This window comes from Nematolebias whitei, chromosome 16, assembly GCF_014905685.2.
Source record: "Nematolebias whitei isolate Nwh7 chromosome 16, NemWhi1, whole genome shotgun sequence".
NCBI lineage: Eukaryota > Metazoa > Chordata > Actinopteri > Cyprinodontiformes > Rivulidae > Nematolebias > Nematolebias whitei.
Genome location: NC_056513.1, coordinates 24,922,141 through 24,936,806, shown reverse-complemented (window position 1 = coordinate 24,936,806; position 14,666 = coordinate 24,922,141).

Sequence of the window (14,666 nt, the reverse complement as noted above, 5' to 3'; positions counted from 1 at the left end):
GCTAACAGAACCATGCAGCTAACAGAACCATGCAGCTAACAGAACCATGCAGCTAACGGAACTGTGTTGCTAAGAGAACCTCACTGCCAACAGAACCACTCTTCTAATAGGTTACTAATGGTCTAATAGGCAAGTTGGCCAAATGGCCTAGAACATTTGCTTGTTGAACATGATGTTTGTTTTGGATGGGTGTGTTTTGCACATGGTAAAAGTCTACTTTTGAGATTCCAACAGGAGGTTGGCTTGAAACACAACAGTGAAGGCTACCTATGGGACAAATCTGGTTGGCAGGCCGTAGACTGAAGAAGTCCTCTGGATGGGAGACAAAATGTTTCTCACTTAAAGAAACTGGTCCAGATGACATAGTTTTACCTTTTTTTGTTGTTTTCTACCTGGATGATTGAGCTTACAACCCTTCTTCTAATAGGACCGTGCTGCTGTAGATATATTTCTTTCTCACTTTCGGTGCCTTGTTTTTGTATTTTTGTTGCCATTCATCCATTATCTTTTATCCACTTCTACCATTTTGAGTCACGGGGGTCACCGGTGCCCATGTCCAGCCATCACTGTGCGAGGGGTGGAGGACACCCTGGACAGGTCTCCAGTCCATCACAGGGCCACATAGAGACAAACGAGATAAACAACCATTCACTCTCTCACTCACACCTAGGGACAATTTAGAGTTACCAATCAGCCTAACAAATATTTGTGTTGCATACTTTGGTATTTCTTGTTGTAGTTTTGTGGGCAAGTGGAGACGGGTCTTCTCGTCCTGAGCATTTCATTGCATTGTTGACCTTGTTTTGATCGGCACATGGCAAATAAACCTAACCTGAATATTTGGTATACTATAGTAGTAGCTGAGCATCATCTCCACCAGTACCACCAAATCCCATAAGATTTTTATACAAAACTTTGCCATGTCAGGCAGCGGGCGATAGGCCTTCCTTCAAGAAAATTCAGTTTCAATAATTTGAGCTAAAACCTCGTTTTTACATACGATCTTCTGAATTAGAGGCCGGCAAAGATATTTCCCAGCCTCTGCATTTTCTAAGAGATCAGAGAAGCAGATTGGAGAGCCTGCATTTTCCCCTGTCTCTCTCTCCCTAACACACACACACACCTTTGTAAGGTGATGCTGTAGAATTTCTTGGGACATATGGTCTCGTCAGTGCGATCAGCGAAGGCCACATTAACATGACTCCAGAGGGGCTGTTTGTGAGCAGCATGTTTTCCTGCGTAACCTCCTGTGACTTTTTCTACTCAAGTACCCACTGGCTAATATTATCCTCGTAGTATTATTCTAATGAGAACAGCACAAATACATTCTTACCGACAGGATGGGTCAAAAAGATTATCGTTTTGTCAGAGTGGGGTTTCACTCGTTTTTGTGGTTTTTGGTATTTTTTTTTAACTGTGCACATGTGCAGTGTCTGCTGTCATCAAGTTTTGTTTATTTTTAGACAACTTCGCAAGTACTTTTCCCACACATCCGCTGTCATGGTTGCGAAGTTTAGAAGTTGACTTTTTTTTTTATATAACTGGTGAAGTCGAAAAATAGTTGTGACATCAAAAACATGACACTTTTTTTTTTTTTACTCCCAAACTGGTCACATTGAATTTGACTTCAAGTGATTTCCTTTAGATTTTTCTAATTTAACAGGCTCTTTTGGAGTGCATTGAATTAAAACTCTTGCAGGGATTATTACCGGTAGTGACTTTGTCTCGTTCTCTCACTGCACGCTAAATGCTTCTGTTCCACACCCAGATATGTACAGCGTTTAAGCGATTCGTTAGCTTGAATTCACAAGTGCCACAGCAACATATGCTGAACTCTATATATGAGTGATGAGCGAACAAGTGAATGTGTCACACCTAAATCAAGTGAACTGACTCCAGCTGTTCTCTAACTTTTTCCAGCTGTTCTTTGAGGCAACATCTAATCATTTTTTTTGCATTTTCCACAAAGGATGGGGTTGCAGGAAATGAATGGGAGACAAATGGAGTTCATACAGTTTTTGCTAAGTGTTTACCTGTTAACCTTGTTTACATTTCAGATTTTGCTTCCTTTCTTTCTTTGCAACGGTTGTTGTCTGTGTTTCTGCATCTCGTAATGACACTGCAGAGGGTGGACTGACCACGAGTGTTTAATTTAGACCCTCAGGCCAGCAGAGAACTGAAAGAACCTTTCTGCCCTTCGTGTAGAGAGATGGAGTGAGTGAAGCGTGGGATGTGTGTGGTGTGTGTGTGTGTGTGTGGGGGGGGGGGGGGGGGGGGTTACCATTTGATCACTTGTCTCTTTTGAAACTAATGTTTGGATTCTGGAAATGGAAGTGAACCAATAACTAATGAATGTGAAAATAAACTACAAAGTTCACATGTGTTTTGTGAAAATGCTGTCTTTGCTTGTTCTTTTTAAACATACGCCACTAAATGGAGGAAGTATGTTTAGTCAGTTAAAGCAATAGTTCAGATTTTTGAAGTGGTGCCAGAATGTGTTTTTGTTCGTTTTTTTTATTAGTATATATTTTATGATTTAGGATAAGGTTTATTTATGTTTTGTGATGCTTCTGTTTAGTCATGTTACTTGTGTCCTCGTAAGTTCTTTGAGTTTCCTTTCTCATGTTCTCTGTCAGTCCATGGCAACATGATGGCTCAGTGGTTAGCACGGTTGCCTCACAGCGAGAAGGTCCTGGGTTCAATCCCCGGTTGGACCTGGGGTCTTTCTCTGTGGAGTTTGTATGTTCTTCTCGTGCTTGTGTGGGTTTTCTCCGGTACTCTGGTTTTCTCCCACAGACCAAAAACATGCATGTTAGGCTGCCTTCAGGCCCAGGCCTCCCTTGCAAAAGAGATCTGCGATCTCAATGGGATTTGCCTGGTTAAATAAAGATTAGTAAATAATAAATAAATAAAGTTCCTGATTACACGTCTAGGCACACCTGTTCCCATTTTCAATAGTCACAACTGCAGCCATTCTCACCATCAGCAGTTGATATTATCCTTCTGTTCCTCTTCACTTCTTACAAGCCCCTGTGTCACTTTTCCGAATGAGTGTCGGCTTAAATCAGTGGTTCCCAACCCTGATCATTGAGGAACACCACACATGTTTTAGCTGTTCCCCTGCTTTGACACACCTGTTTTGAACGAAGTGGTGAATAACAGGCTTTGGCAGAACTTGAGGAGGTAATTAAATCACCGAATCAGGTGTGTTGAAGCAGGGAAACGGCTAGAACATGCAGGGTAGTGTTCCTCGAGGACCTGGGTTGGGAACCACTGGTTTAAATGATGGCTCATCTTTTTCACTTCTGACTGGCTGATTGATGGGACATTAAAAGAAAGAAACTCCGCCTGCAACGAGTGAGAGGCAGAGAGGAGAGGCTCATGGTGTTAGTCAGATGCTGGTTGATGCTGCCAGAAAAACTTCTGGTAAGATGGCGCCCGTGTACATGGCTTGCAATCCACCTCTGCTGATGGTGTTCGGATTATTTTTGTTTTTTGCATTTGACATTTCCGAGATTTTGAAATTGCAGCAATCCATTTTGGTCTTGGGTCCTCTTGAGCTAAGTGTTAGCTCAGTCCAGTTCGGTCAGAATTAAACTTTTTGTCTAAAAAGTGAGGTTGTTCAAAAATCTACTGTATTTACAACAGGTAACATGTTAATTGATCATAACCTCACAAGCTCCCTTCAGGAAATCTGGACTATCCTCCAAACGGCCATGTGAAACTCATTTCCTGGGTTTAGCTGCATGGATGCATTTTACCTTTGAACTCAGTTAGTTTTTGACTTCTGGCTGTCTACCTGGTCCCCTCTTGTTATGTTTGACTTTTCTTCCTGTTCTGATTCTAACAAACAGTGCTAATCCTGCTGCATATAACGTTTTAATTTCTCTCCCATTGCTGATTCTCTCTTACTCCTATTACAGTAATTACTCTGATTTTAAGACACCGAAACTTAAAAACAGCATTCATACCATCAAATGAAGGGTAATGTAGGCTAATAAAGTATAATCTAAGCAGTGTGTACTTTCATGTAGCTGTTTTTATATATAATTTCTTCCATTTACTTTTCATTTTATATGCCTTTTTATGATTGTCTTCTGTACCTCATCCGAGTTCTTTGTTTAAAACAGGTCTCTCTTGTAAATGAGTCCTCGAGGCTCATTGAGACTAAGCTGTATAAATAAAGGTTGAATTGAATTGAATCTGTCTGTCTAATGTAGTGACAGCAGGAGAAGAATAACCTCGACACATCTGTCTCTCCAGCCTGCATCTCTCCTGTTCCTCCTGAGGATTGATTTTCCAACTTTATTTAACCTTTAGCTGTCACAGACTACCTATGGAAAACAATATCTGCTGGCTAATAATTTATTTAAGGCAACATGTAAAATGCATTACCTCATATTTCATAGCATATTGAAAGGTTTTTGTTTGAAGTCTCTCCCAAATAAAATTTTACTGACAATAAAGTGCAGGCCAAAGAGTATTAGATCCATCAATCCATTATCTTCTGATTTTTATGAAGTCAGGTCCCAGGGGCAACAGCTTGAGCAGGGAGGTCCAGACATCTCGTTCCACAGCCACATCTTCCAGCTCTTCTGGGAGGACCCCAAGGTGTTCCCAGGCCAACCAAAAGACATAGTCTCTCCAGCGTGTCCTGGATCTTCCCCAGGGTCTCCTCCCACCCAGACACAATTGAAATACCTCAGGGGGGCACCCAGGAAACATCCTTACTAGATGCCTGAACCACCTCACCTGGCTCTTCCCGATGAGGAGGAGCAGCGGTTCTACTCCGAGTCTCGCCCAGAAAACTGAACTTCTCACCTTATCTCTAAGGGTGAGTCCAGCTACCCTGCAGAATAAACTCATTTCAACCACCTGTATCCATGATCTCATTCTTTTGGTCACTACCCAGAGCTCATAACCATATGTGAAGGGAACGTCGACTGCCCAGTAAACAGAGAGCTTTGCTTTACAGCTCTCTTTTCACCACAATGGACCGGTACAGAGTCCACAATACTGCAGACGCTGCACCGATTTGTCTGTAAATCTCACGTTCCATTCTTCCCTCACTAGTGAACAAACCCCCGAGATGCCTGAACTCCTCCACTAGAGGCAGAAACACGCCCTCGATCCGAAAAATATTAGAGAGTAAGATTTTCTATTTGTTAGGGCCATTTAAATGTACAACATGTAACATATAGTATTAAATAAATACTGTATTTCACAATATTTTTTAATTTATTTATTCATTTATTCATTCATTTTAAAGAAACAAACAAAAAAAATCATCAAAAAGAAAAAAACATTGAATGAAAACGGTGCAGAAATAAGAAACAAATTCTTATAATATCTGCCCCTTATTTAAAAAATATATAAAATGAACAATCAAACAACAACCATCAGGCATTCTTCACATGGTATCATACTTTCCTAACAATTTTAACTTAATCAACTTTTTAAACATAAATTGTTTTAGAAATGTTTATGGTGATATTGAGGCAGTTCTACAATCCTGTACCTGAATGACAACGCAGCTCCTTCAGACTAGCTCTAAATGGAGGTTTTACAAACATTTCCATTCTCTTAAGGTTATAATGACTCTCTTTTTTTTAACACATTTTAATTGAATATTTGGAGGTAATTTTTTATGAACTTTACACATGACTTGTAAAATACTATATTCAACCAAATCATAACATTTTAATAATTTCAACTGATGAAATAATATATTTGTTGGGTGACCATAGCACTTCCTACTAATAATTCTTATAGCTCTTTTTTGTCAAATAAAAATAGGGTTTGTAATTGTTTTTCATGCTTTTCCCCAAACTTCATTACAATAGATCAAATATGGAACAATTATTACACTATACAATATATACAAAGCTTTGTCATTCAGAAACTCTTTTACTTTAAACAGTAATGCAATTGATTTTGATTTTTTCATTCTAATTTACATGACATTTCCATGTCAGCTTCGCATCAATAACGACACCCAAAAATTTTATTTCATTAACTTAATGAATTTCAATATTGTCAATTTTAAATGGGATTTTGCACATTTTATTTATATTACTAAATATAATGTAGTTTTTTTTCTTCAAATTTAATGATAGCTTATTAAGTTGGAACCAAGTTTGTATTTTTACGAATCCTGCCTGTATCATCTCTAACATCCGTTCAATATCTTCACTCGAACAAAAAAAAGTGGTATCATCTGCAAATAAAACACACTTCAAAAGCCCTGTAGAGAACATATACTGAGATATATTCATAAATTAAACGGATTCATTCATTTTTCTGGACTGAATAATATTGTGCATTGAATTTAATAAAATGTAACGTGAGGCGTTAATTTTCTTTGACCCATCAAATGAATGCGTCATTTATTAACAGAATCAAAGTTTAACATCAAACATTTACATTAATTTGGCAAAATTGAAAATAACAACAGCTTAATTAATTAGGAAGTTTTACAAGGAGGAAACCATACGGCGATGGTTTTCCTCACTTCAAGCTTTACAACAGATATTTCTGAAAATATCTGGATTAATTTCTGGCAGAATAGAAGAGTTTAAAGATGGAAAATGAAGTTTATCTTGAGAGAGATGGGTGAGGGAATTTGTCTGTTATAACCAGAACAACACGCTCCTTCTGGGCCCAGCTTAACCAACGGTACACTTTGCGGTTGAAGATCGACTCTTTACCTTGGCAGAGGATAATTCCGACTTCGGTGTAGAGTTGCCTTCAAACGCTCTCCAGCGTCTCCGTAAGGATAGTAGGGAACCGTTCGGAGTCGTGAGATCATCCCAGAACAGACTTCATAGTTCCTCTGAACTTCTCTCGTCCAGCTTAGTTGCAGTTGTTCTCCAACATTCTGCATTCCAGCATTCTGAACTCTGCCGCTTGACTGCACTAGCTCACCTGCAACTCTCAGCGTTCTTCTGAACTCTCTTGAACTAGGAAGTGTTGCACCTTTTAAAGAGGTCACTTCCGGTTCATTTGAGAACTTCCTGATTGGTCGATTGACCGAACCGGGGTGTGTTTTAGTGATGTAAGAGGTTATTAAAAGTCAAGGAAAAAGATTAAGTTTGTTTAAGAACAGACAGAAGATTGTTATGAAGAACCCAGACTTCGTGGAGTCAATTCTCTAGTATCTTTCTGTAAAAGTTAAACATGACATTTCTTTCCAGTAAACTTGCAGTTGACCGAAACTTGACCTTTGACCAACTTACACAACTTGCTCATTTCAGACAGAAGATCAAGAAATTGAATCATTACTCTGTAACACATTCTAACTTGATTTCCACTTTGAATGAGGATTAAAAATCACTAATACTGTTTCACAGTTGATTCAAAACGAGTAGTTCACTTCAACATTTAAAATGGTTTGAACTAAACACACTTTGATTTATCAAAACATTTGTAAAATAGTAATGACAATAGAAAAAGAGAGTGTTCTTTCAAATGATCAGTGCAGGACAAGAGAAAGTCTCTGGATGAACTTAATCTTGTGTTTCTGGACTCAAATCAATGAAATACAGTTCTTGTTCCAGGAAGGCCCTCAAGGCCAGGTTTTGACCTGAGGCTTAGTTCACTACAGCCCTGACACATCAACCAGATCATTCACATACAAAATAAACAACTGTGGTCCCAACACAGAGCCCTGAGGAGCTCCACATCCATTAACACAAAATTCATATCTTACATCATTTACCTGTACAAACTGTCTCCTATTATTCAAATAACTAGATACCCACTGTAGTGCTAATCCTCTAATGCCATATTTATTCAGTTTTTCAAGGAGAATGATGTGGTTAATAGTGTCAAAGGCCTTTTTTAAATTAATAAAAACGCTAACACTATACTCTTTTTGATCAACAGCATTTGTTATCTCTTCTATTAGTTACATGAGAGCCATTGATGTTGAATTATTTGCTCTAAACCCATATTGACAATTACTTAAAATATTCTGTTTATCTATGAATCGATCTAATCTGGTTACAAATAACTTCTCTAATATTTTTGAAAATTGTGGCAACAAGGATATTGGTCTGTAATTAGTGAACACACATTTCTCACCATTCTTATAAAGAGGAACTATCTTTGCTATTTTCATATTTTCTGGAAATTTTCCTATTGAAAATGATAAATTACATATGTAAATGGTTCACTAACATAACTCATTATATCCTTTACAAACATCATGCCCATGTCCATCCACTCTTTTGATATTTTATCTGCAAGATTGTTCACATATAAAACATAATTCCAATGAGAAAACTGGAAATCTGAAGTCAGTTTTAAGAGCAGCTCAACAAAAGCGCAAGAATGTTGTTGTCATTTAAATTAATAAAGCTTCTTATTTTATTGTGAGTCTGAAGTTGTAGTGAAACTAAGCCGAAGCAACAGGTCTGGCAGGTCTGAAGCCACAAGTCTTTGTCACATCTAAACAAGAAAATAACTCTGGGTGGACTGCCCACTCTGTTCTATTAAAGATGTGAAACTGTAATTTGGCTTATGAGATACATCAACTTTCATATAAATTCTATATCTGTGTTTTTTGAGCCACAACAGGTGTTATTTCTGCTCTACAGCATCAACATGAAAGCCTGAGCTCAGTTCCAAGTGTTTCCTGATGATTAAATAATCACCTGCTGCGCAGAAAACACACGATAATTTCATCTGTTGCCCTTTTGCTTTCATTGACTCTCCAGGGGTGTACAGATCTAAGACTGCAGAAAGGCTAAATCTGTTGACTGCTTTGCTTTCCGAGCACCAGAAGGGATATGTTTAACAGTGATTTAAAAAATATTGAAGTTCAAGATTTGCACAAATGCCTTCATCTTAAAACAACTCAAATTTCGAACACGTGATACTGATTCAAGTGATGTTTTGGAAATGTTTACGTTGCCTCACTTGCACATTGCGTTGCATTGATGAAAACAACTAAAACATAAAACCAGCAAAATAATAGCTAACAACTAAAATCAGCAAAAGAGCTAAAACTAAATAAGCACAACAGGAGCTAAAATCTAAATTGGGAAAATAGCTAAAGCTTTCCATCCTTCCATCCATCCATCCATTAATCCATCCATCCATCCATCCATCCCAATTAACTTTACCCACGTCTTCCTTTCTGGGTTGCAGGGGTAACTGGTGCCCATATCCAGCCATCACTGGGCAAGCGGCAGGGGACACCCTGGACAGGTCTCCAGTCCATCACAGGGACACATAGAGACAAATGAGACCGTTCACTCTTTCACCTAGGGACAATTTAGAATTACCAATCAGCCTAAAATGCATGTTTTTGGTCTGTGGGAGGAAACCAGAGAAAACCCACTCATGAATGGAGATTATGCAAATTCCACCCAGAAAGGCCTCAGACCAGGATTTGAGCCAGCAACTTTCTCGTTGAGAGGCAACAGCTCTATCAACTGTGCCATCGTGCCACCCTAGCTAAAACGTTATATTAGCTAAATAAAAAGGTCAAAGCAAGAATTTTGTTACATTTGAAAATCTCTAATCATTTCAACAAATCAACAAAGAAATAAAGTACAATGTACAAAAATGATTAATAATTAATAAATAATGATTAATGTAGGGCAGCACGGTGGCGCAACTGGTAGAGCTGCTGCCTCTCAGTGAGCAGGTCCTTGGTTCAAACCCCGGTCCAGGGGCCTTTCTGGGTGGAGTTTGCATGTTCTCTCCGTGCATGCGTGGGTTTTCTCCGGGTACTCCGGTTTCCTCCCACAGACCAAAAACATGCATGTTAGGCTGATTGGTAACTCTAAATTGTCCCTAGGTGTGAGTGAGAGAGTGAATGGTTGTTTGTGTTGTTTGTCTCTATGTGGCCCTGTGATGGACTTGCGACCCGTCCAGGGTGTACCCCGCCCCTCGCACAGTGATTGCTGGACATGGGCACCAGCGACCCCCGTGACCCAAAATGGAATAAACGGGTAAAGATAATGGATGGATGGATGATTAATGTTTTAAAAAAAATAAACATTACAAATACATTCAGAGGCTATCTACTGCAGGTAAAATACTGACTGCTGATAATGTTCCACAAATCCACCCTTCAGAAAGTACAAACTGTTTCCTTTAAGGAAGTTTTCATTCTCAATGTTCACGCAGAGGACAGAGGAGCAAAGTGAAATCTCATCTTACACTTACATTTTAGCGTGTAATATTAGTTGTAGATGCTTATAATACAGTGATATATGCTAAAGAAATAGGTTTTCCACCAAACTTCCCTCAATTTCCATGTTTTTTCTTATTTTTCCTGCAGATTTTTCTGCACTTGACCAATAACTTCGGGCCTCGGTCAGAAATGGGGTGGAGGGTTGTTTGTTTGGCGGGGTGGGGGTGAGAACGGAAATGTGTGCTTTCTCCATTAGACTGCACATCTTTGCAACTGCCTCCAGCCTTGATCAATAGAAATCTGGTGGTTTTGCATGATCAGATCTCTGGCATGACGTCATACCCCATATGAAAGTAAAGCCATGATTGAAACAGCTTGAAATCGTCACAAAAAGTACATTTTTAAACCTGTTTGTGTTACTTTTCAGCTTTTGTCACAGAACATAGGTATTTATTGTCATAGACTGTGTTTTATGTTAATTATTCTTAGTTCTTATGGATTTATTTTTATTCCCTCTGTGTTATATGTTTGGAGATCCTTCTGTTTGAATTCTGTTTCTTGTGTTTTACTTATCGGTTCAGTTTTTAGAGTTTTTTTCCTCCTCATGCACAATAGTCATCTCCTGCCCCCTCACCTGATCCTCATTGTCTCTCCTCAGGTGTTTGTCATTATCTGTCGTTAGTGTCGCTTTAAGTTCAGCATCATTGTGCTTCGCACGCCAATCATGATCAGTCTCCTTTCAGTTTTTCATATTGTATTTCTTCAAGTTTTCCTTTCATGTGAGCTTTTGTGCTGCCTCGTCAGCCCTTTGTTTTTTGCCCTATTTTTTACAAGTAATTATTATTTGCATGTAAAAATGTTGAGTTTTTGTTTTGCATTTAGGTTTACCTCTTCTGCCAAACTTGATATTTATTTGCTATGTCTCTATTATATTTTGTTGAACATGTAATATGAAATATAGTGTGTGTTAGACTTTAGAAGAGCTGTACTTAAAAATAAGCTTCAGTGACTGACTGAGGCAACATCTCCTCCTACATGTCTCTGCGTGAGTGCAGCTACAGCGTGCGCTCTCAGGACATTATTACCTGCAGTGTTCCCTCAGTGAGGACTGAACTAGGCAAAAGGGCCTTCTCCTGCTCCGCTCCTGTTTCCTGGACTACCTTGCAAAAAGATCTGAAGCTCTCGACCTTGACCTCTCTAAGTGGTTTCAAACATCTGCTAAGTTCCTGACAAAACCCAATGAGCCATGTTCTTGTTTTTAATTTTCTACACCGCCTTGTAACCTAGCTGTTTTTTTTATTTGTGTTACTTTTCCTTTTAATTACCGGTTTGTTTTCAGTTGTTAAAACAAAATGTTAATTTATACGCATGCTTTATGGTTGTCTATTGTTGTCATTGTTGTCCACTGTCGTCATCACTCCTTGTTAAAAATCAGGTCTCTCTTGTAAATGAGTCCCCGAGGCTCAATGGGATTAACCTGTATAAATAAAGGTTGAATGAAAAAAATCCTCCACACTGTATGGGAGAGACTCAGAGGTCCTCATGTTGTTTCTTGTTTTCATATTTGCACGATCACTAATGAGTTATCTTTAGACGTATGATGTGATTAATATACAAATTAAAGTAGAAGTTCAAGATAGATTTATGGGAGTGGTGGCGCAGAGGTTAGAGACGTGAAAATTTGGGTAGGAAAGGTGAAGCACGTACACCTACCTCCACACTCATTTGCCCTACTGTGGGCCCTTGAGCAAGGCCCTTAACCCCCCATCTGCTCTCTCCTGCCTTAGATTGCAGTCCTGCTCCACACAGAGGGCTGTGGTAGCTGGGTGGTCAGTGGTTGCATCAGGAAGGGCATCCGACATAAAATCAATTGCCAGATCCTCATCCTTGAGAAAGAGAGCAGCTGAAGGAAAAGAAATAAATATAAAATAGATAGATTTTATGTGTTATTGATGGAAGTTTTTTTTTTAAAGCAAGTTCCAAGATCTTCCTGATGCACTTCACCTTTTAAATGCTTGAACCAACTGAAAGCAAAACGGCAACAGAAAACAAAATTGATCTTTTAATCTTTAGTTTACGAAACAAAGAAGTGAAAACATGTATGTCTGATAATATGTATAACTCATAAACAAAGCCCCTCCAATGTTCAAATACAAAAATTTTATTTTGCTACAGCTTATAATCAATCATTTAGCTGCAGATTATGGTATAATACTGTATTCCTAGCTTTTAGCTACCATTTAGCTACTTTTAGATTTTAGCTAGGCTTTTGATGCTTTTATTTTTTTAGCTAGGTCTTTGTTATTTTAGTGTTCTGCACCTTTTAGCTTTAACAACTCAGTTTTAGCTTCTTCTGCAAATTTCAGAAAAGCCATTCAGCCTTTAGCATTCACTCTGCATGTTTGCATCTTCTCCAGTGATTGTATTATATTATATTCTGATTGTTTAAATTTTTTATGTTCATGAGAAAGGTCAACATGCATCCTTTAAACTTTATGTATCACATGGTCTTTATTTTGAAAAAAAAACGAGCAAGGATGAAAACTTTTACAATATATGCAGCAGACCTGGTTCACTAGAATGGTAACAGTATAGAGGAAGATTTTACCTGGACCATTATAAGGGGAAAGCATAAGACAATAAATCTAAATACTGTATTTAAAAAAAAATCAGAGAGAGAGAGAAAGAAAGGCCAAGAATTTTAAGTGGGTGCAGCAGACAGAAAAAATGATTGCCCCTTGTTGCTATTGTACAGGACGATTCAGGCTCATGAAGCAAAGATTTCATGCATTCATCATACACATCCATAAAACTACTTTAATCACCAACACTGACAGCCTGCCGTTCCAAACATGCAGAATTTTTATTTTATTCAAGGCTATTTGTCACTGCTAACAATCTTGTACCCCTCTCACGCAAAAACACGTCCATCATATACAGAATGTGGACCTGCTGACAGAGACGCAGAGCTGATTCTGTAAGTATGACCTGTGTCTGGTTGGAGTGACATGCATTGTGATGTGAGAAACAGATGAATTCTTGTACAATCGCCTGTATGACTGACCCCGGTTTGTACAGGTGAAGATGTCAATCAGAAGGTGCACAGCAAAGGATTTTACTTTCACCAATTCTTCTTATTCTCAGACTTCTTGTGCAACTGTGTTGAAATAATCAACATACAGGTGCTGGTCGTAAAATTAGAATATCATGAAAAAGTTGATTTATTTCAGTAATTCCATTCAAAAAGTGAAACTTGTCTATTATATTCATTCATTACACACAGACTGATATATTTCAAATGTTGATTTCTTTTAATGGCAGCATGGTGGCGAAACTGGTAGAGCTGCTGCCTCTCAGCGAACAGGTCCTTGGTTCAAATCCCAGTCCAGGGGCCTTTCTGGGTGGAGTTTGCATGTTCTCTCCATGCATGCGTGGGTTTTCTCCAGGTACTCCGGTTTCCTCCCACAGACCAAGAACATGCATGTTAGGCCGATTGGTAACTCTAAATTGTCCCTAGGTGTGAGTGAGAGAGTGAATGGTTGTTTGTCTCTATGTGTCTCTGTGATGGACTGGAGACCTGTCCAGGGTGTACCCCGCCCCTCACACAGTGATTGCTGGACATGGGCACCGGTGACGCCCGTGACCCAAAATGGAAGAAGCGGATAAAAGATAATGGATGGATGGATTTATTTTAATGTTGATGATTATAACTGACAACTAATGAAACCCCCAAATTCATTATCTCAGAAAATTAGAATATTACTTAAGACCAATAAACAAAAGGATTTTTAGAAATGTTGGTCAACTGAAAATTATGAGCATAAAAAGTATGAGCATGTACAGCATCAATACTTAGTTGGGGCTACTTTTGCCTGAATTACTGCAGCAATGCCGCGTGACATGTAGTTGATCAGTCTGTGGCACTGCTCAGGTGTTATGAGCCCAGGTTGCTCTGATTGTGGCCTTCAGCTTTTCTGAATTGTTGGGTCTGGTGTATCAGATCTTCCTTTTCACAATACCCCATAGATTTTCTATGGGGTTAAGGTCAGGTGACTTTGCTGGCCATTTAAAAACAGGGTAGACGGCTATGTTGACCTTGGACCTCAGAAAACACAGTGGACCAACACCAGCAGATGACATGCCCCCCAAACCATCAAACTGTGGAAACTTGACACTGGACCTCAAACAATGTGGATTATGTGCCTCTCCTCTCTTTCTCCAGACTCTGGGACCTTGATTTCCAAAGGAAATGCTAAATTTACTTTCATCAGAGAACATAACTTAGGACCACTCTGCAGCAGTCCCAGGTGAGACACTTCGGACGCTGTCTCTTGTTCAAGAGTGGCTTGACACAAGGAATGTGACATCTGAATCCCATGTCTTGCATACATCTGAGCGTGGTGGTTCTTGAAGCATTGACTTCAGCTGCATGCATATATATATATATATATATATATATATATATATATAGAGAGAGAGAGAGAGAGAGAGAGAGAGAGAGAGAGAGAGAGAGAGAGAGAGA